General features: G+C 48.1%; 1 pseudogene; it reads right to left on the reverse strand.

The window, feature by feature from the left end:
• LOC118081406 (zinc finger protein OZF-like) overlaps window positions 1–22,090 on the reverse strand; it is a 50,077-nt pseudogene that overhangs the window by 20,738 nt on the left and 7,249 nt on the right.

The raw sequence follows: 22,090 nt of genomic DNA on the forward strand, positions 1-22,090 counted from the left end.
ACATCAAAATGCAAGTAGATAAATCGGAACCGCTACAGCAGGAAGGTAAACAGCATTTCCGTGTGCTGCTCTGGTTTGCCAGAAGCGGCTTTGTCATGCTGGCCACATGACCTGGAAGCTATACACCGGCTCCCTCGGCCAATAATGCGAGATGAGCGCGCAACTCCAGAGTCGGTCATGACTGGACCTAATGGTCAGGGGTCCCTTTACCTTTACCTAAAACATAAAACATTACAAACATCCTGGTACAGGGCTGCCTTCACATGCCTTCTAAAAGTTATATTGTTCTTTATCTCCTTGACACCTGAAGGGAGGACGTTCCATAGGGACAGCACCACTCCTTAGAAGGCCTTTTGTCCGGTTCTCTGTAACTTCCCTTCTTGCAGTGAGGAAACCAGCAGAAGACCCTGGGTGCTGGACCTCAGGGTCTGGGGTTGAGCGATGGGGGTGGTGATGCTCCTTTGGGTCTACAGGACCAAGCTGTTTAGGGCTTTAAAAGCCAGCACCAACACGTTGAATTGCACTTGGAAACATACTGGGAGTCAATGTAGTTCCTTTAAGACCCACAGGCCTTATGACTGCAAAATCGACTTGCTACCAGGGGCCAAGTTACCCACCCAGCCGTTTCATGTAGAAGAAGAAGAAGAAGAAGAGAAGAAGAATTTGGATTTGATATCCCGCTTTATCACTACCCAAAGGAGTCTCAAAGTGGCTACCATTCTCCTTTCCCTTCCTCCCCCACAACAAACACTCTGTGAGGTGGGCAGGGCTTAGAGACTTCAGAGAAGTGTGACTAGCCCAAGGTCCCCCAGCAGCTGCATGTGGAGGAGCGGAGACGCGAACCCGGTTCCCCAGATTACAAGTCTACCGCTCTTAACCACTTCACCATGCTGGCTCTCAATCTACGTTGTAGATGTTAAACTCTTAAATTGTGATTATAAAATCTTTACAAAATTTTTGGCAGATAGATTAAATAAAATCCTGGAAGAATTAATACACAAGGATCAAGTTGGATTTGTAAAAGGAAGGTCTGCAAAGGATAACATCAGAAACATCGTAAATATTCTGGAATGCCTTGAAAATAGGAGAGACAAGCGGGCAGCCCTCCTATCTATTGATGCGGAGAAGGCTTTCGATAGAGTCTCTTGGACATTTATGATAAAAACAATAGAAAATTTGAATTTGGGAGAACAAATGGAGGAAGCTATAAAAGCTATTTATAAAGTCCAAGAAGCCAGGATATTAATAAATGGAAGACTAACTGGCAGAATAAACATCGAAAGGGGTACCAGGCAAGGCTGCCCCTTGTCACCTATTCTTTTCATATTAACATTGGAAATCTTATTAAAAAATTTAAGAGAAGAGGATAGCATTAAAGGAATAGTAATTGGCAATAAAAAATTCAAAGTAAAGGCTTTTGCAGATGATATAATCATAACTACCGAAGATCCAATCCAAAGCATACCCTCAGCAATTAGGAAGATAAATGAATATGGCAAATTAGCAGGATTGAAAATAAATTATGAGAAAACAAAAATGTTGGTGAAAAAATTGGAAACTAAAGAAAAACAGGAACTTCAAGAAAAAACAGGTTTAAAAATTGACAAAAGATTGAAATATTTGGGTATCCAAACAACAATAAAAGGGATAGATTTGGTACAGGAAAATTATAGAGGAATCTGGAAAAAGATAAAAGCAAATATGGAAGAATGGAGTAAATTGAAATTATCATTAATGGGTCGAATTTCACTAATTAAGATGTGTGTCGTTTCTAAAATGAACTATCTATTTCAAAATTTACCGATTTTAGGGAAAGACAAAATCTTCAACGAATGGAAAAAAGATATTGTGAAATTTATTTGGGAGGGGAAGAGACCGAGGGTAAGATATACAATTATGATAGACCACAGAGATAGGGGAGGCTTCGGACTCCCAGATCTCGAAATCTACCACGACGCGGCTGCTATCGCATGGATCAAAGAGTGGATGGAACTCAAAAACACAGATCTTCTAGATCTGGAGGGCCAAGGGCTGGCTTTCGGCTGGCACCGCTATCTGATGAAAGATAAAATAGAAAAAAAAGAACATTTTTATGTTCAACATAATCAGGAAATCCCTGTACTCAGTGTGGCAGAAATATAAAAGGTTTTTTGAACCAAAGACCCCATGGTGGGTCTCACCTTTAGAATTAGTCGCTGTTAAAAGAACTAATATGGATAGTAATTGGCCCACATATAGATCTTTATTGGAAGAAAAAGAGGGAATTCTAAAATTAAAAGAATATTCTGAAATAAAACATCTCCTGACCACCTGGTTGCAATATTTTGAAATAAATCAAAGACTGCAAATTGATAGGAAATTGGGATTCGATAAGGAAATGTCAAAATTGGAGGAGATATTATTGGTGAATAAGAGTAAATATATAAAAAATTTATATCAGATAATTTTAAAATGGAGGACAGAAGAAGAGATGACAAAGGATTTTATGATTAAGTGGGGTCAAGACTTGGGGAAACCTATCCCAGTACAGAAATGGGAAAATTTATGGAAAAAAGATTTAAACTTTAAGCCCAATTATGATTTAAAGGAGAACATCTTGAAGATGCAGAACAGATGGTATTTGACCCCACTTAAAATGTCTAAAATATACCCAGGGGCCAGTAATCTATGTTGGAGGTGTAAGAAGGAGGTCGGATCATTTATCCACATGTGGTGGAATTGTAGTGTAATTAGAGAGTTTTGGGAAATGCTATACAAGGAATTAAAGAAAATGCTAAAATACTCTTTTAGAAAAAGTCCGGAAATGTTCCTCCTGGGAATGATACCAGAAGACATCCAATCAAATGATAGGTGCGTAGTTAGCTATGCGGTAGCAGCTGCTAGGTTATTAGTCGCAAAAAACTGGAAAACCCCTGGAACACCAAGTAAAGAAGAATGGCAAATAAAACTGTTTAACTATTATAACTTAGTGAAAAACTATGAAGAAATTAGAGGAACGAATTCAGAGGAGACCATTAAAATTTGGAAATAGTTTATTAATTACATTAAGAGTAAACTGGAAAAACCGAACATTATCTCAGATGTCTAACGGTTCTGTCATGAATAATTGATCGATATAATATGTAACTCTTTTAGTGCAGTAGATATATGTATATTTTTCTGTAATTGAATGAATTATGGTATGTAAATAATATGTGGAACACAGGGATAAGCTTAAAACAGGATGAGAAGTGCGGGGTGGGGGGTGGGGTCAAGGGAGGGGCGTGAGGGAGGGGGTAAAGCGGGGTCAATAATGCAATGCGATACCTGGTGCATGTTTTTATTGGTTTTATTGGTTTGTATCTCTGATTTTTTGTGATATCAATAAAGAATTTCTATTAAAAAGAAAAAAAAGAAAAAGAAAAAGACAAAATACAACGTATACATAATAATGAAATTCAGTGATAAATGGATGTTTACCTATAAAAAATAGAATATAGTAAATAAAGCATGAAGGAGAGCAGCATAACAATAAAGAAGGGAAAACTGCAAAAAAAGTTAACTTTTTTAAAAAAACAACAACAACGTAGGGGATAGGATTGAGCCCTGCGGAACCCCACACTGACGGTTCCACGGGGCTGAAAAGCATTCCCTAAGCAACATCCTCTGGGAATGACCATCCAAGTAGGTTATATAGAAGTAGGAACCACCGCAAAGCAGTGCCGCCAAACCCCCCCCCCCCAGTTCGGAGAGTCGCTCCAGAAGGATACCATGGTTGATGGTATCAAAAGCCGCTGAGAGGTTGAGAAGAATTAACACCTTGTCTCTCTCTCTCGACAGAGGTCATCATACAGGGCGACCAAAGCAGTTTCTGTGCCAAAACCTGGCATAAACTTTGATTGAAACAGATCCAGAAAACCAGTTTCTTCCAAAAGCACCTGGATCTGGTCTGCGACCACTCGCTCCAGAACCTTGCCCAGGAAAGGGAGATTAGCCGGTAATATGTTAGGTTTTCTGAATGCAGGGAATGTTTCTTAAGGAGTAGTTTTACCACTGCCTCCTTCATACAGGCAGGGGCCACACCCTCTTGTAAAGAGGCATTGATCACCTCCCTGGCCCAGCCAGCTTTTTAAACCCTGCTGGTTTTCATCAGCCAAGAGGGGCAAGGGTCTAGAGCGCAAATGGTCGCCCTGACTGATCCGATCACCTTGTCCACATCCTTGAGCCTTACCAACTGAAACTCATCCAACACAACAGAACAAGACTTTGCTCTGGACACCCCATGAGATTCATCTGCTGTAACAGCAGAATCAACGTGTTGGCGGATACAAACAATTTTATCCTCAAAATGCTTTGCAAGCTAGTGGGGTGCCACAGGGTTCTGTCTTGGGCCCAGTCTTATTCAACATCTTTATCAATGACTTGGATGATGGGCTTGAGGGCACCCTGAGCAAGTTTGCAGATGACACCAAATTGGGAGGGGGGGCTAATACCCCAGAGGACAGAATCTCACTTCAAAATGACCTTAACAGATTAGAGAACTGGGCCAAAGCAAACAAGATGAATTTTAACAAGGAGAAACGTAAAGTACTACACTTGGGCAAAAAAAAAATGAAAGGCACAAATACAGGATGGGTGACACCTGGCTTGAGAGCAGTACATGTGAAAAGGATCTAGGAGTCTTGGTAGACCATAAACTTGACATGAGTCAACAGTGTGATGGTGCAGCAGCTAAAAAAGCCAATGCAATTCTGGGCTGCATCAATAGGAGTATAGCATCTAGAAGGAGGGGAGGCAAGTAATAGTACCACTGTATTCTGCTCTGGTAAGACCTCACCTGGAATACTGTGTCCAGTTCTGGGCACCACAGTTCAAGGATACTGACAAGCTGGAACGTGTCCAGAAGAGGGCAACCAAAATGGTCAAAGGCCTGGAAACAATGCCTTAGGGAGCTGGGTATGTTTAGCCTGGAGAAGAGAAGGTTAAGGGGTGATATGATAGCCATGTTCAAATATATGAAAGGATGTCATATGGAGGAGGGAGAAAGATTGTTTTCTGCTGCTCCAGAGAAGCGGACACGGAGCAATGGATTCAAACTTCAAGAAAGAAGATTCCACCTAAACATTAGGAAGAACTTCCTGACAGTAAGAGCTGTTCGGCAGTGGAATTTGCTACCAAGGAGTGTGGTGGAGTCTCCTTCTTTGGAGGTCTTTAAGCAGAGGCTTGACAGGCATCTGTCAAGAATGCTTTGATGGTGTTTCCTGCTTGGCAGGGGGTTGGACTGGATGGCCCTTGTGGTCCCTTCCAACTCTATGATTCTAAGTCACAGCGAGCTACCATTGGTTCTACCACCTCCATTGGACCAGCCTGCAAAAAGGCCACATACAACCTAGAAAAGCTCTGCCGGACGACATGATGAGGATGCCTTCTTTGCTGCCTTCACTGCCACTAGCTGGACTCAATAGTGAGCCCTTACCAGCGTTCAGTTGCATACATTCAGATCTTTCATCCACTTGCGTTCAAGCCGTCTCCCAGCTTGTTTCCTCGCCCTAAGCTCTGGAGTATACTAGGGGGCCAAAGGGGCTCCATAAAGTGGGAGAAGGCGCTCGGGCGTGATTGTGTCAAAAGCCCATGTCAACTCCTTACTGGAATCAAATCACCCTCTTCCTGCTCAATCGAGAAAACAAGGTCTAAAGTGTGGCTTGCCATGTGGGAGTGACATGTTGGGACAGCCCCATGGTTGGCATGGCAGCCATGAAGTCCTGAGCCGCCCCAGAGCCAGCTGCTTTGGCATGGATGTTGAAGTTTCCCAGAACTAGCAGTCTGGGAGTCCCTAACACTGCCTCTGAGACCAGCTCTGTCAGCTCAGGCAGGGAGACTGCTGGGTAGCGAGGCGGGTGGTAAACCAGCAGAATCCCTAATCTGTCCCGATTGCCCAATGCCAGGAACACACTCTCTAGATGTGCTGCTCCTCCAACTGGATAGAGAGCCTGGAGATAGAGAATCTCTACAGACCACAGCAACTCATCCTCCCCAACCCTTGAGCCTGGCCTGATGCTGCACTGAGTGGGTACAGCTGGGTGAGACCAACTCCACCCTCTTCACCCACCCAGGTTTCAGTGATACAGGCCAGATCAGCCTCCTCATCCATACTCAGATCATGGACGAGGGAGATTTCATTCTGGGCCGACCTGGTGTTCAACAGCTGCAGTCACAGACCCGAGGGCTGGCTGATACATAACTACCTAAGCCGTGTGCCTCTTACCCAGCCTGCCCCACCTCACACACCATACCTCCGCCTACCCAGAACCACTGAGATTGGGCCTCCCCCTGCTCCTGCCCTCCCAGGCACATCCCGCAAAACGCCCTTATAACTGTTAAAAACAGTTTAATCACTAAAAAACAAACAAACCCAATTTAAAAGATTATAAAAAACAGGGTCTCTACAGTGTGGTATCTTTTATCTCTCACAGCCCAGAGCTCTGGCCCTTTTCTTGCCAGATTGCTTTCCCACTGCCAACATCCCTCCATGTCCCCATCTCCATTCCCTGGAACTCACCAGATCTCTCTGAGGGTCCTGGAAGAGAACGGTCAGAGGTTGTGGGGAGGGATGCAGGAGGCAGCCTGACTAGGTCAACGGTCCATCTTCCTCCTTCCATCCTCACTAGGTTTGCAGGATCAGCCTCTTCCATCCTTCTGGAGGAGCTCAGAAACTGCAGGTTCCTGGGAGGGAGGAAGAAGCAAAGGGAACCTCAGAGCCCCTGCCGGCATTTTGCGGGTGAATGATAACCCAGCCTAGGTGGGGAGCTCCCACTTTCCTTGAAAAAGAGGGACACCTTCCTCCTGGACCCCACCATGCAAGGAAAGTGGAGTCGTGCCTGAAAGAGGATCTTCTTCCCACCACCATTAAAAACATCCCTTTCTTTTTTTTGCCAGCCTGGAGCTGTGACATGGCTGCCTTCCTCTGTTCCTCCTCATCCTGCAACCCCACTTTAGGGGAAGGGGCTTTAGTTCGAGGGCAGAGCATCTCCTCAGCAGCCAGAAATCCCAAGATTCAGTCCACAGGCAGGGATGAGACTCTGCGCCTGAAAACCCCTTGCTCAGGGGGAGCAAGGCTATTTGTAGGCAGCTCACTGAGCTTGGAGCCCCCAGTTCTGCTGCATCAGTTCATTTTACAGCTAATGGTTCTCCTCTTCCCATACTTAAAGTCTTCCCTCCTTCATATCTCCCAACAACGTGATACCTTCCTAAGGCTGATTACTATACAGCAGGCACGTCCAACAGGTAGATTGTGATCTACCAGTAGATCACTGGATGTCTGTGGTACATCACTGGCACCCCTAAAAAAGGTCACCCGAAAGTTTCCACCTCCCTAAAAAAAGCTGAACTATGACCTGAAGCCCTAAACAGAAATGGGCCTCCCTCCCTCCTAAAAGAAGCTCACCAGGTTTGACCTAAACCCCCCAAAACAGGGCTTCCCTTAAAAAAAACTCAACAGCTTTGACCTGAACCCCCCAAAAGGGGGTAGATCACTCCTAGTTTTTAACTTTGTGAGTAGATCAGAGTGGAAGAAGGTAAAACGCGGATCTACACGGATCCTCATGGATCCTCCACTTTTTTAAAAACAACTCCAACAAATCCAGTGTCATATCACATCTGGAAGCCATGACTACCGACTGGACTATAAAAAACGTGGATCCAAAACTTTGCTGCCCTGCAGCACCACAAAAACGTGGTTCCGAGGCACGGATCCTCATGAATTCATATGATTTTTATATAGAAACAAAATAAAACCACCATGATACTCTAGACCACATCTTAGTCTATAGGCACCACCAAAAAAATCACGCACCCACTGTTTCGTGTGGTCTCAATGGCACAAAAACGTGGTTTTGAAGCACGGATCCTCATGGAACCCCATGCTTTTTGCATGGGACCCCCCCTAATTCACCCTCAAATCACATATCATGGCCAGGGGTACAGCCTGCACCACAAAAATCAAGGATCCACAGCTTCCTGGCGACACCGTGGCCCAAAAACGTGGTTTTGAAGCACGGATCCTTGCGAATCTTCACCTATTTGCATGGGACCCGCCCAAATTCACCCTCAAATCACATATCATGGCCAGGGGTACAGCCTGCACCACAAAAATCAAGGATCCACAACTTCCCGGCGACACCGTGGCCCAAAAACGTGGCTTTGAAGCACGGATCCTCACGGATCCTCGCGAATCTTCACCTATTTGCATGGAGCCCCCCCCAATTTCACCCTCAAATCACATATCATGCCCAGGGATACAGCCTGCACCACAGAAAACAAGGATTCACAGCGTCCTGGCGACACCGTGGCCCAAAAACGTGGCTTTGAAGCACGGATCCTCAAGAATCTTCACCTTTTTGCATGCCCCCCCCAAATCTCCATCAAATAACATATCATGCCCAGGGGTACAGCCTGCAACACAAAAATCAAGGATCCACAGCGTCCTGGCGACACTGTGGCCGAAAAACGTGGTTTTGAAGCACGGATCCTTGCGAATCTTCACCTATTTGCATGGGACCCGCCCAAATTCACCCTCAAATCACATATCATGCCCAGGGGTACAGCCTGCACCACAAAAATCAAGGATCCACAACTTCCCGGCGACACCGTGGCCCAAAAACGTGGCTTTGAAGCACGGATCCTCAAGAATCTTCACCTTTTTGCATGGCCCCCCCCCAAATCTCCATCAAATAACATATCATGCCCAGGGGTACAGCCTGCAACCCAAAAATCAAGGATCCACAGCGTCCTGGCGACACTGTGGCCGAATAACGTGGTTTTGAAGCACGGATCCTCAAGAATCTTCACCTATTTGCATGGGACCCGCCCAAATTCACCCTCAAATCACATATCATGCCCAGGGGTACAGCCTGCACCACAAAAATCAAGGATCCACAACTTCCCGGCGACACCGTGGCCCAAAAACGTGGCTTTGAAGCACGGATCCTCACGGATCCTTGCGAATCTTCACCTATTTGCATGGAGCCACCCCAATTTCACCCTCAAATCACATATCATGCCCAGGGATACAGCCTGCACCACAGAAAACAAGGATTCACAGCGTCCTGGCGACACCGTGGCCCAAAAACGTGGCTTTGAAGCACGGATCCTCAAGAATCTTCACCTTTTTGCATGCCCCCCCCAAATCTCCATCAAATAACATATCATGCCCAGGGGTACAGCCTGCAACACAAAAATCAAGGATCCACAGCGTCCTGGCGACACTGTGGCCGAATAACGTGGTTTTGAAGCACGGATCCTCAAGAATCTTCACCTATTTGCATGGGACCCGCCCAAATTCACCCTCAAATCACATATCATGGCCAGGGGTACAGCCTGCACCACAAAAATCAAGGATCCACAACTTCCCGGCGACACCGTGGCCCAAAAACGTGGCTTTGAAGCACGGATCCTCACGGATCCTCGCGAATCTTCACCTATTTGCATGGAGCCCCCCCAAATACACCCTCAAATCACATATCATGCCCAGGGGTACAGCCTGCACCACAAAAAACCAAGGATTCACAGCGTCCTGGCGACACCGTGGCCCAAAAACGTGGCTTTGAAGCACGGATCCTCAAGAATCTTCACCTTTTTGCATGCCCCCCCCCAAATCTCCCTCAAATAACATATCATGCCCAGGGGTACAGCCTGCAACACAAAAATCAAGGATCCACAGCGTCCTGGCGACACCGTGGCCCAAAAACGTGGTTTTGAAGCACGGATCCTTGCGAATCTTCACCTATTTGCATGGGACCCACCCAAATTCACCCTCAAATCACATATCATGGCCAGGGGTACAGCCTGCACCACAAAAATCAAGGATCCACAACTTCCCGGCGACACCGTGGCCCAAAAACGTGGCTTTGAAGCACGGATCCTCACGGATCCTCGCGAATCTTCACCTATTTGCATGGAGCCCCCCCAAATACACCCTCAAATCACATATCATGCCCAGGGGTACAGCCTGCACCACAAAAATCAAGGATCCACAGCGTCCTGGCGACACCGTGGCCCAAAAACGTGGTTTTGAAGCACGGATCCTCAAGAATCTTCACCTTTTTGCATGGCACCCCCCCCAAATCTCCATCAAATAACATATCATGCCCAGGGGTACAGCCTGCAACACAAAAATCAAGGATCCACAGCGTCCTGGCGACACTGTGTCCGAAAAACGTGGTTTTGAAGCACGGATCCTTGCGAATCTTCACCTATTTGCATGGGACCCGCCCAAATTCACCCTCAAATCACATATCATGCCCAGGGGTACAGCCTGCACCACAAAAATCAAGGATCCACAACTTCCCGGCGACACCGTGGCCCAAAAACGTGGCTTTGAAGCACGGATCCTCACGGATCCTCGCGAATCTTCACCTATTTGCATGGAGCCCCCCCAATTTCACCCTCAAATCACATATCATGCCCAGGGATACAGCCTGCACCACAGAAAACAAGGATTCACAGCGTCCTGGCGACACCGTGGCCCAAAAACGTGGTTTTGAAGCACGGATCCTCAAGAATCTTCACCTTTTTGCATGCCCCCCCCCAAATCTCCATCAAATAACATATCATGCCCAGGGGTACAGCCTGCAACCCAAAAATCAAGGATCCACAGCGTCCTGGCGACACTGTGGCCGAATAACGTGGTTTTGAAGCACGGATCCTCAAGAATCTTCACCTATTTGCATGGGACCCGCCCAAATTCACCCTCAAATCACATATCATGCCCAGGGGTACAGCCTGCACCACAGAAATCAAGGATTCACAGTGTCCTGGCGACACCGTGGCCCAAAAATGTGGTTTTGAAACACGGATCCTCGCGAATCTTCACCTATTTACATGGGACCCGCCCAAATTCACCCTCAAATCACATATCATGCCCAGGGGTACAGCCTGCACCACAAAAACCAAGGATCCACAGCTTCCCGGCGACACCGTGGCCCAAAAACGTGGTTTTGAAGCACGGATCCTCAAGAATCTTCACCTATTTGCATGGGACCCGCCCAAATTCACCCTCAAATCACATATCATGGCCAGGGGTACAGCCTGCACCACAGAAATAAAGGATTCACAGCATCCTGGCGACACCGTGGCCCAAAAACGTGGTTTTGAAGCACGGATCCTTGCGAATCTTCACCTATTTGCATGTGACCTGCCCAAATTCACCCTCAAATCACATATCATGCCCAGGGGTACAGCCTGCACCACAAAAATCAAGGATCCACAGCATCCTGGCGACACCGTGGCCCAAAAACGTGGTTGTGAAGCACGGATCCTCACGAATCTTCACCTATTTGCATGGGGGCCCCCCAAATTCAGCCTCAAATCTCATATCATGCCCAGGGCACAGCCTGCAACACAAAAATCAAGGATCCACAGCTTCCTGGTGATACCAGGGCGCAAAAACATGAACGGCAGAAGATGAAAATATTGACAGATCAAGTATGGATGTTGGTGATCTGACACTAAGTAAAAGCAAACCGAAAGATGTGCCATGGTCAGATCACTACCTGGTGCAACTTGACTTCTCCACGACTCTTCCCCTCTCCAGGGAGGTGGGACCAATTCGGACTTGGGGGTTATGTTTCTGCGGTTTTTAGAAACAGAGGCTGGGCATTTTTGACGGAGCATACTGGGCAAGTATTTTTTGTACGTCTGCAACGCAGCTAAGAATTTGTTCGTAGGCAGATAGATTTCTCTGCTATCTTTCTTTCTCACAAAGCTGTGTTATCGATAATTAGCCAATTACGGGCTATTAATCTCAACAGCCGATTCCCTGGTGGCCCGCTGGAATGTCGAGTTCACCAGGGCTGTTGACTGTTTGGCTCTGAAGCGCCCTCTACAATTGCATGGAGCCTGGACAGCCCCGTGGTTCTCCATGGATCTGAGGGCAATGAAACAATCGTTGAGATGGCTAGAGCGCCGGTGGCGGATAACTCATTCTGAAGCTGACCAGACATGGGTTAGAGCTCAATGTCAAGCCTACCAAGTGGCGGTAGCGACCGCGAAGAAGACTTTCTTCACCGCCTCTATTGCATCTGCGGAAAACAGCAGCAGGAGACTTTTCAGGTGGTTCGCAGTTTAGTGAAACCACCTGCTCCATCGGGGCCCAGTACGGGCCCCATGATCTCCTGCAATGATTTTGCAAAGTTTTTTTGCAGATAAAGTCGCTCAGATTCGGGAAGAGGTAAACTCCACTGTCGGAGCAGGACTGGGGCGGGGGAGCGCTGGAGGTCTGTCTAGTCCAGTTGCGTGGGATCAATTCCAATCTGTTACCTCCAAGGATGTGGACAGGCTGCTTGGACGAGTGAAACCAGCCACCTGTCTCCTTGATCCTTGCCCATCCTGGCTTATAAAAGCTTTGCGGGTTGGTGAATGCTTCTCTCTGTGAGGCAGCCTTCCGAGACCCGCTGAAAGAGGCGGTTATTAAAACGCTTCTTAAAAAAACATCTTTAGATGCGGCCAATATGGCCAACTATCGCCCAGTCTCAAATCTTCCATTCTTGGGCAAGGCGATTGAGCGAGTGGTTGCTGAACAATTCCAGGCACACCTGGAAGAAGCGGACCATTTGGTTCCCTTCCAGTCTGGATTCAGGCCTCATCATGGGACTGAAACTGCCTTGGTTGCACTGGTTGATGATCTCCAGCGGGCTAGGGACAAAGGTGAGAGCTGTTTCCTACTTCTGCTGGATCTCTCAGTGGCTTTTGACACCATCAACCATAACATACTTCTGGACCGTCTAGAGGGGTTGGGAGCTGGGGGCACTGTCATACAGTGGTTCCGCTCCTTCCTCCTGGGCCGTGTTCAGAGAGTGGGGGTGGGGAATGAGTGTTTGGACCCCTGGGCTCTCACTTGTGGGGTGCCTCAGGGCTCTGTCCTCTCCCCCATGCTTTTTAACATCTACATGCAGCCGCTGGGAGAGATCATCAGGGGGTTTGGGCTGGGTGTTCATCAGTATGCGGATGATACCCAGCTCTACCTCTCTTTCAAATCAGAACCAGTGATGGCAGTGAAGGTCCTGTGTGAGTGCCTGGAGGCGGTTGGAGGATGGATGGTGGCTAACAGATTGAGGTTGAATCCTGACAAGACAGAAGTACTGTTTGTGGGGGACAGGAGGTGGGCAGGTGTGGAGGACTCCCTGGTCCTGAATGGGGTAACTGTGCCCCTGAAGGACCAGGTGCGCAGCCTGGGAGTCATTTTGGACTCACAGCTGTCCATGGAGGCACAGGTCAATTCTGTGTCCAGGGCAGCTGTCTATCAGCTCCATCTGGTACGCAGGCTGAAACCCTACCTGCCTGCAGACTGTCTCGCCAGAGTGGTACATGCTCTAGTTATCTCCCGCTTGGACTACTGCAATGTGCTCTACGTGGGGCTACCTATGAAGGTGACCCGGAAACTACAACTAATCCAGAATGCGGCAACTAGACTGGTGACTGGGAGCGGCCGCTGAGACCACATAACACTGGTCTTGATAGATCTACATTGGCTCCCAGTACATTCCCGAGCACAATTCAAAGTGTTGGTGCTGACTTTTTAAGCCCTAAATTGCCTCGGTCCAGTATACCTGAAGGAGTGTCTCCACCCCCATGGTTCTGCCCAGACTTTGAGGTCCAGTACCGAGGGCCTTCTGGCAGTTCCCTCGTTGCGAGAAGCCAAGGTGCAGGGAACCAGGCAGAGGGCCTTCTCGGTGGTGGCGCCCACCCTGTGGAACGCCCTCCCATCAGATGTCAAAGAGAAAAACAGCTACCAGAAGACATCTGAAGGCAGCCCTGTTTAGGGAGGCTTTTAATGTTTAATTGATTGTTTTATTTCATTTTTCTGTTGGAAGCCGCCCAGAGTGGCTGGGGAAACCCAGCCAGATGGGCGGGGTATAAATAATAAATTATTAATTATATTATTATTATTATTATTATTATTATTATTATTAATATTAATATTTACAGTGGTACCTCACAAGACGAATGCCTCGCGCAACAAAAAACCCGCAAGACGAAAGCGTTTTGCTTTGCACGAGGGACTCGCAAGACAACGAGGTTTTCTATGACCGCCGCTTCATCTTGCGAAGCGCAGCCATAGAAAGGCTCTGTTGATCTGTTGTTTAACTTCATCAGGTGGATAGTTCTAAAAAGGTTTGCTGTAGATCTCTTAGGTGAGATTCTCTGTCTGTAGAGTTGGAACAGATACGGTTGTAACGTAGGGCCTGGCTGTATACGATGGATTGTTTGGTATGTTTGGGATGGTAGCTAGAAGCATGTAGATATGTTTGTCGGTCATCCTGTATTACACCACCTTATACAGGTGGATATCACCAAATGGGCAGCATCAAAATCAGATTGATTATATTCTCTGCAGCCAAAGATGGAGAAGCTCTATACAGTCAGCGAAAACAAGACCTGGAGCTGACTGTAACTCAGATCATCAGCTTCTTATAGCAAAATTCCAGCTTAAACTGAAGAAAGTAGGAAAAACCACTGGGTCAGTAAGATACAATCTAAATCAAATCCCTTATGAATACACAGTGGAAGTGAGGAACAGGTTTAAGGAGTTAGATATGGTGGACAGAGTGCCTGAAGAACTATGGATGGAGGCTCGTAACATTAAACAGGAGGCAGCAACGAAAACCATCCCAAGGAAAAGGAAATGCAAGAAAGCAAAATGGCTGTCCAACGAGGCCTTACAAATAGTGGAGGAGAGGAGGCAAGCAAAATGCAAGGGAGATAGGGAAAGATACGGGAAACTGAATGCAGATTTCCAAAAAAATAGCAAGGAGAGACAAGAGGGTCTTCTTAAACGAGCAATGCAAAGAAATAGAGGAAAACAATAGAATGGGGAAAACCAGAGATCTGTTCAAGAAATTTGGAGATATGAAAGGAACATTTCGTACAAAGATTACCATAATTACCATAATAAAGGACAAAAGTGGTAAGGACCTAACAGAAGCAGAAGACATCAAGAAGAGGTGGCAAGAATACACAGAGGAATTATACCAGAAAGATATGGAGATCTCGTACACCCCAGGTAGTGTGGTTGCTGATCTGGAGCCAGACATCTTGGAGAGTGAAGTCAAATGGGCCTTAGAAAGCACTGCTAATAACAAGGCCAGTGGAAGTGATGATATTCCAGCTGAACTATTTAAAATTTTAAAAGATGATGCTGTTAAGGTGCTACACCCAATATGCCAGCAAGTTTGGAAAACTCAGCAATGGCCAGAGGATTGGAGAAGATCAGTCTACATCCCAATTCCAAAGAAGGGCAGTGCCAAAGAATGCTCCAACTACCGCACAATTGCGCTCATTTCACACGCTAGCAAGGTTATGCTTAAAATTCTACAAGGCAGGCTTAAGCAGTATGTGGACCGAGAACTCCCAGAAGTGCAAGCTGGATTTCGAAAGGGCAGAGGAACCAGAGACCAAATAGCAAACATGCACTGGATTATGGAGAAAGCTAGAGAGTTCCAGAAAAAGTCTACTTCTGCTTCATTGACTATGCAAAAGCCTTTGACTGTGTCGACCACAGCAAACTATGGCAAGTTCTTAAAGAAATGGGAGTGCCTGATCACCTCATCTGTCTCCTGAGAAATCTCTATGTGGGACAAGAAGCTACAGTTAGAACTGGATATGGAACAACTGAGTGGTTCAAAATTGGGAAAGGAGTACGACAAGGTTGTATATTGTCTCCCTGCTTATTTAACTTATATGCAGAATTCATCATGCGAAAGGCTGGACTAGATGAATCCCAAGCCGGAATTAAGATTGCCAGAAGAAATATCAACAAACTTAGATATGCAGATGACACAACCTTGATGGCAGAAAGTTAGGAAGAATTAAAGAACCTTTTAATGAGGGTGAAAGAGGAGAGCGCAAAATATGGTCTGAAGCTCAACATCAAAAAAACCAAGATCATGGCCACTGGTCCCATCACCTCCTGGCAAATAGAAGGGGAAGAAATGGAGGCAGTGAGAGATTTTACTTTCTTGGGCTCCTTAATCACTGCAGATGGTGACAGCACTCACGATATTAAAAGACGCCTGCTTCTTGGGAGAAAAGCAATGACAAACCTAGAAGCATCATAAAAAGCAGAGACATCACCTTGCCTACAAAGGTCCTGTGAGGGGGAAAGGGTACAGAGGTCCCCCCCCCATCCTGAGGAATAGCTCTTCCACCAGCAGTAGCGTCAGCGGGGAGGGGAAGAGTCCAGTGAGGAAGGAGGAAGGAGGAGACGGGGCTCTAGCAGCAGCGGAGAGCCCCTGCTGCACATGGGACAGGAAGAGAGAGAGGGGGAAGAGGGGGAGAAGGAAAACATGGAAAATAGACCCTTTTCCCCTCCGGTTATGGACTTACGCAGAAGGAAACGTGGGAGGAGATATGGGGTGCCCCGACTCTTATGTTGGAAGAGGACGCGGAGTGCGCCATTCCAGGGTTCTGGGTCAGACTGAGTAGATGTATCCTGTATAGCTCTAGCACTGTAAATAGCCTGCAATTAATAAAAGCATGAAAAGGCAAAGGACTGGAGAGTCATTACTCTAGAGTAGTCGCAACCCATTGCCTGTGACAGGTCCGTATAGTTAAAGCTATGGTTTTCCCAGTAGTGATGTATGGAAGTGAGAGCTGAACCATAAAGAAGGCTGATCGCCGAAGAATTGATGCTTTTGAATTATGGTGCTGGAGGAGACTCTTGAGAGTCCCATGGGCTGCAAGAAGATCAAACCTATCCATTCTGAAGGAAGTCAGCCGTCAGTGCTCACTGGAAGGACAGATCGTGAAGCTGAGGCTCCAATACTTTGGCCACCTCATGAGAAGAGAAGAATCCTTGGAAAAGACCCTGATGTTGGGAAAGATTGAGGGCACTAGGAGAAGGGGACGACAGAGGACGAGATGGTTGGACAGTGTTCTCGAAGCTACGAACATGAGTTTGACCAAACTGCGGGAGGCAGTGCAAGACAGGAGTGCCTGGCATGCTCTGGTCCATGGGGTCACGAAGAGTCGGACACGACTAAATGACTAAACAACAACAAAGGTACCCCTGACAGTTAGGTCCAGTCGTGGACAACTCTGGGGTTGCACTCTCATCTCGCTCTATAGGCTGAGAGAGCCTGCGTTTGTCTGGACAGCTTCCTGGTCATGTGGCCAGCATGACTAACATGGGCGTAGGCAGGGGGCAGGAGGGGGCAGTTGCCCCCCCTAGAAGCAGGGCCGCTGGCCAGCCTGCCCCGCTGCCCGCCCAGTGCCATCTCCCTTCTCCCTGGCTGGCTGTGGGGCGGGTGGAGGAAAAGCCCCACAGCCGTGCAAAGCGGTTGCCTGGCTTTCCCTCTGCCCGCCCCACAGCCAGCCAGGGAGAAGGGAGACGTCCCTTCTAGCAAACCACACAAAGCGGTTGCCTGGCTTTCCCTCCGCCCGCCCCACAGCCAGCCAGGGAGAAGGGAGACGTCCCTTCTAGCCGGCTGGCTGTGGGGCGGGCGGAGGGAAAGCCAGGCAACCGCTTTGCGCAGCTCTGGGGCTTCCCCTCCACCCGCCCCGGTGCCCCCTCACCCCTGCCAATCACGGAGGGGGAGGAGGGAGTCGGAGCAGCCCAATTTCGGGCTGATCCTGGCGCCCCCTCGCCCTTGCTGGTCGAGGAGGGGGTCGGAGCAACCCGAAATCGGGCTGCTCTGATCCCCTCCTCCCCCTCCGCGATCGCCGGGGCGGGTGGAGGGAAACCTGGCTTTCCCTCCACCCGCCCCACAGCCAGCAAGGGAGAAGGGAGACATCCCTTCTCCCTGGCTGGCTGTAGGGCGGGTGGAGGGACAGCCCCAGAGCCACGCAAAGCGGTTGCCTGGCTTTCCCTCCGCCCGCCCCACAGCCAGCAAGGGAGAAGGGAGCTTTCCTTGCCCCACTGTGGCCCCTCCCCCTCCCCTTGGCCCTGCCCCTTGGCACCGCCCCTTGCCCCCCTAATTTTCATCCTGGCTACGCCCCTGATGACTAAGCCGCTTCTGGCAAACCAGAGCAGCACATGGAAACACCATTTACCTTCCCTGTCTCATAGTCTGTTGGTGATCTGTTTTTTAGGAGTCCAACTTCTCAGCAGCCTGCACTGAATCAGATGCTGGAGCTACTGTTATATTTTCCTTCAGTCTGAGGAACTTTCTTCCCGATCTACTCTTCTGCCTTTTATTTCGCTTCAACTGTGTGAGCTGCAACCGGTGAGGCTTCCCTGGTTCTGGTGGCATGCCAATAGATTTTTTTGGCAGCTATAATATGGTAGCAAGTCCTGGATGATGGGCAAGAGCAGTTCTCTTTGGGGAAAAGGCAGACAACATAATGCTTTTCTTTACTAACCCTTACCACAAATACACCAAACTGTGGACAAACATCTATTAAATTGTTCATTACCATGAAGGATCATGGTACCATTTGACAAACTGATGGTGCCTTCTCATAGCTTTCATCTTTCTTAGGCCACAGAAGTTATCCATGATTTGTGATGGATCACAAGCTATATGAGGAAAGACTGTATCTTCTGGTTATTTCAGGGCCGGCTCTAGGTAGACTCCCGGTGGTGCGGTGTGCCAGGGCGCCGGGCTGGTAGGTGGGGCTGTGCGCGACAAAGCTGCGCGGAAACCATGCTGCGCCCTGCGAGGGCGGGAGCGCCGGCGCGATGACCTGCTCGAGACTGCCCTGGGTGATCTTGAGTGTCTGAAAAACTGAGACCGCAAATGAAACTTTCCAGTGTTACACAGTCCACGCAAAGTTTCTCTCCAGTAAAATTTTTGCATTGCATGTAAGGATAACACCATTGCTTCCACCGTCAATTCTTTCCATTGTCAAAGTCTTTTTAGAACTGCATGAAAACTCTCAGAGACATTTGTGGTAATTCCACTTTTTTCATTATATATGTCCAGTCTCTTTAGAATCCAGGCCCCAGCTTGCTTTATTATTGTTTGGTGCAGGTCTGCCTTAAAGTAGTCTAAGAACGCTTTGCTCCAATTTGTACTGAGTTTATCAAATTTGAATCTGTAGTCTTCCTCAGAATTTGACCTGAGAAGATCAAAAAAGTCAGCAAGGTATAGCTTGGTATCTTCTGAACTGGCCCCATGTTTTTTTCAACCAAAACATGATGTCTCTGCGGATGTGATTCCAGCATACCGCTCTGTGGCTCTTGAGCGAAAGATGCTCCAAAGCATTTTAAATTCCTTTTTCTCTGTCAGACACTATGACAACTTTATCTGAATTGAGCAATGGACACTGTTTTGAAAGGTTTCAAAAAATCTCCTGTGATTGTCCTCTCGCCTGCTGTCATGTATCATGAACATTACAGGAATCAGTGGTGATTCAGCGAAAAGCCTCTCCCCCATGCTTTTCAACATCTACATGAAGCTGCTGGGAGAGATCATCAGGGGGTTTGGGCTGGGTGTTCATCATAGAATCATAGAGTTGGAAGAGACCACAAGGGCCATCCAGTCCAACCTCCTGCCAAGCAGGAAACACCATCAAAGCATTCTTGACACATGCCTGTCAAGCCTCCGCTTAAAGACCTCCAAAGAAGGAGACTCCACCACACTCCTTGGCAGCAAATTCCACTGCCGAACAGCTCTTACTGTCAGGAAGTTATTCCTAATGTTTAGGTGGAATCTTCTTTATTGAAGTTTGAATCCATTGCTCCATGTCCGCTTCTCTAGAGCAGCAGAAAACAACCTTTCTCCCTCCTCTATATGACATCCTTTTATTTATTTGGACATGGCTATCAAATCACCCCTTAACCTTCTCTTCTCCAGGCTAAACATACCCAGCTCCCTAAGCCGTTCCTCATAAGGCATCGTTTCCAGGCCTTTGACCATTTTTGGTTGCCCTCCTCTGGACATGTTCCAGCTTGTCAGTATCCTTCTTGAACTGTGGTGCCCAGAACTGGACACAGTTCTCCAGGTGAGGTCTGACCAGAGCATGAGTATGCAGATGATACCCAGCTCTACCTTTCTTTCAAATCAGAACCAGTGAAGGCGGTGAAGGTCCTGTGTGAGTGCTTGGAGGCAGTTGGAGGATGGATGGTGGCTAACAGATTGAGGTTGAATCCTGACAAGACAGAAGTACTGTGTTGGGGGGACAGGAGGCGGGCAGGTGTGGAGGACTCCCTGGTCCTGAATGGGGCAACTGTGCCCCTGAAGGACCAGGGGCGCAGTCTGGGAATCATTTTGGACCCACAGCTGTCCATGGAGGCTCAGGTTAATTCTGTGTCCAGGGCAGCTGTCTACCAGCTCCATCTGGTACGCAGGCTGAGACCCTACCTGCCTGCAGACTGCCTCACCAGAGTGGTGCATGCTCTAGTTATCTCTCGCTTGGAATACTGCAATGCACTCTATGTGGGGCTACCTTTGAAGGTGACCCGGAAACTACAACTAATCCAGAATGTGGCAGCTAGACTAAGGGGCGTCTTTCCCCTTGGGCTGAGTGGCACCTGGGCCATGTTGCCTGCCCAGCAGGGGCGCATTGAGGAGGCACATGGAACCACCCGCGTGTCCGCTTCCTCCGCTTCGCTCCTTTCCCGGTGGCGGTGGTGGTGGCGGAGCTGCCTCCGTCAAGGGGCTGTGCCCCCACCTGCTCAGCCCAGCCCAGCTGCCCAACGCTGCACGCTCCTTGGGGTGCAGATTGCCGTGCCTCCGACAAAGCCACCTCAAAGGCGGGGAGGGGCACCTGGAACCATAGTTTTTGGTCAGTTTTTTTAAAATTCTGGTACATCGCTCATGCAAAGAAAAGATCCTGCACTGCGTGTCTCAGGCCTGATCGATCAACTTTGGCAGACGCAGTAAGGCTGTTGTTTAAAGAGAAAGTACCATAAACAGAGAAGCAACTCCACACGAGGCAGGCTTTGGAAGGTGAAATAGCAAAAGGTTTATTTGGTAACGCTCTGTCGGAATGCCACTTGATTCGCAAGGACACGTCAATTGCAGCATTTTCATTTTAAACCGTTCTCTCAAAGTGAGGCTCCACTTTTCCAAATGCCCCTGCGAGGCAGGGACAACCACCCACCCACCCACCAGCCTGGGAAAACCAAGACTATGGACCACAGCATGTTCTGGTCAGGACCCGCCTGTCAGAGCCAGTGTCATATGCCATTGGTTTGCGTGGGTGTCGAGGACATACCCATCCACCCGCAGCCCTTGTATGCAAGAAAATGAATCATGTGATATAGAAAAATATGGGGGAGAAATATCCACTGTGCAAAGCACAACCTGCCCGCATCCTTCACTTCCCTAACTTTGCCTATGGGGGCCACCATTTTCAAGGGTTGCCCAACTGGGCCATTGAGCAGAGATGAGTCGGAAGGCACGGTGGTCTCTGTTTCGAAACATAGAATTGTAGAATTGGAGGGGACTATTAGAGTCATCTAATCCAACCCGGAATCTTGCCCAACATGAGGCTCGAACCCATGACCCTGAGATTAAGGGTCTCATGCTCTACCAACTGAGCTATCCAGCAACAGAGGCTGTAATTTTGGAGCTGGCAGTCCATCAGTCTTGATTACCTATGCCAGTTTCCCCCAACTTGGTGCCCTCCAGACTCCAGCTCCCATCTTCTTCCCAAAGTTCAGGGATGGTGGGAGTTGCAATCCCAAACATCTGGAAGGCAACGAGGTTGAGGAAAGCTGTACTTGAAGGGAGGCCAGCACTGTTTGTGTGAATCTGGTCATTATAATGAAGACAACGCCCTCAGCAGCAAGGCACCCACCAAACCAAAATAACAACATTTATTTATTGTGACATTGGCACTCGGCTGTCAAGGAACCATTTTGTTAGCACCAATGTGGTGAACCTTTAGCCCGCCAGACATTGATGAACCACAACTACCATCAGCCCCACCCAGCAAGCAGAGCCAGCGACCAGGGATGATGGGATGATGGGAGTTGTAGTGCAGTAACATGAGGAGGTTCCCCATACCTGAGTTCAGGGATGTTCTTGGTGGATTTCATCATTTTATTAAGGGGTGTCCTTGTGGGGTTTTCTCTTGCTTGCTGTTCTTTGATCCCTTGACTACCTTGTCAGTCCTTGAGAGTGTTCCTGCCCTTTTAAGAGTTCTATGGAAGGAAGTTTTCTTTTTCTGG

The sequence above is a fragment of the Zootoca vivipara genome, chromosome 2 (assembly GCF_963506605.1).
Source record: "Zootoca vivipara chromosome 2, rZooViv1.1, whole genome shotgun sequence".
Lineage (NCBI taxonomy): Eukaryota > Metazoa > Chordata > Lepidosauria > Squamata > Lacertidae > Zootoca > Zootoca vivipara.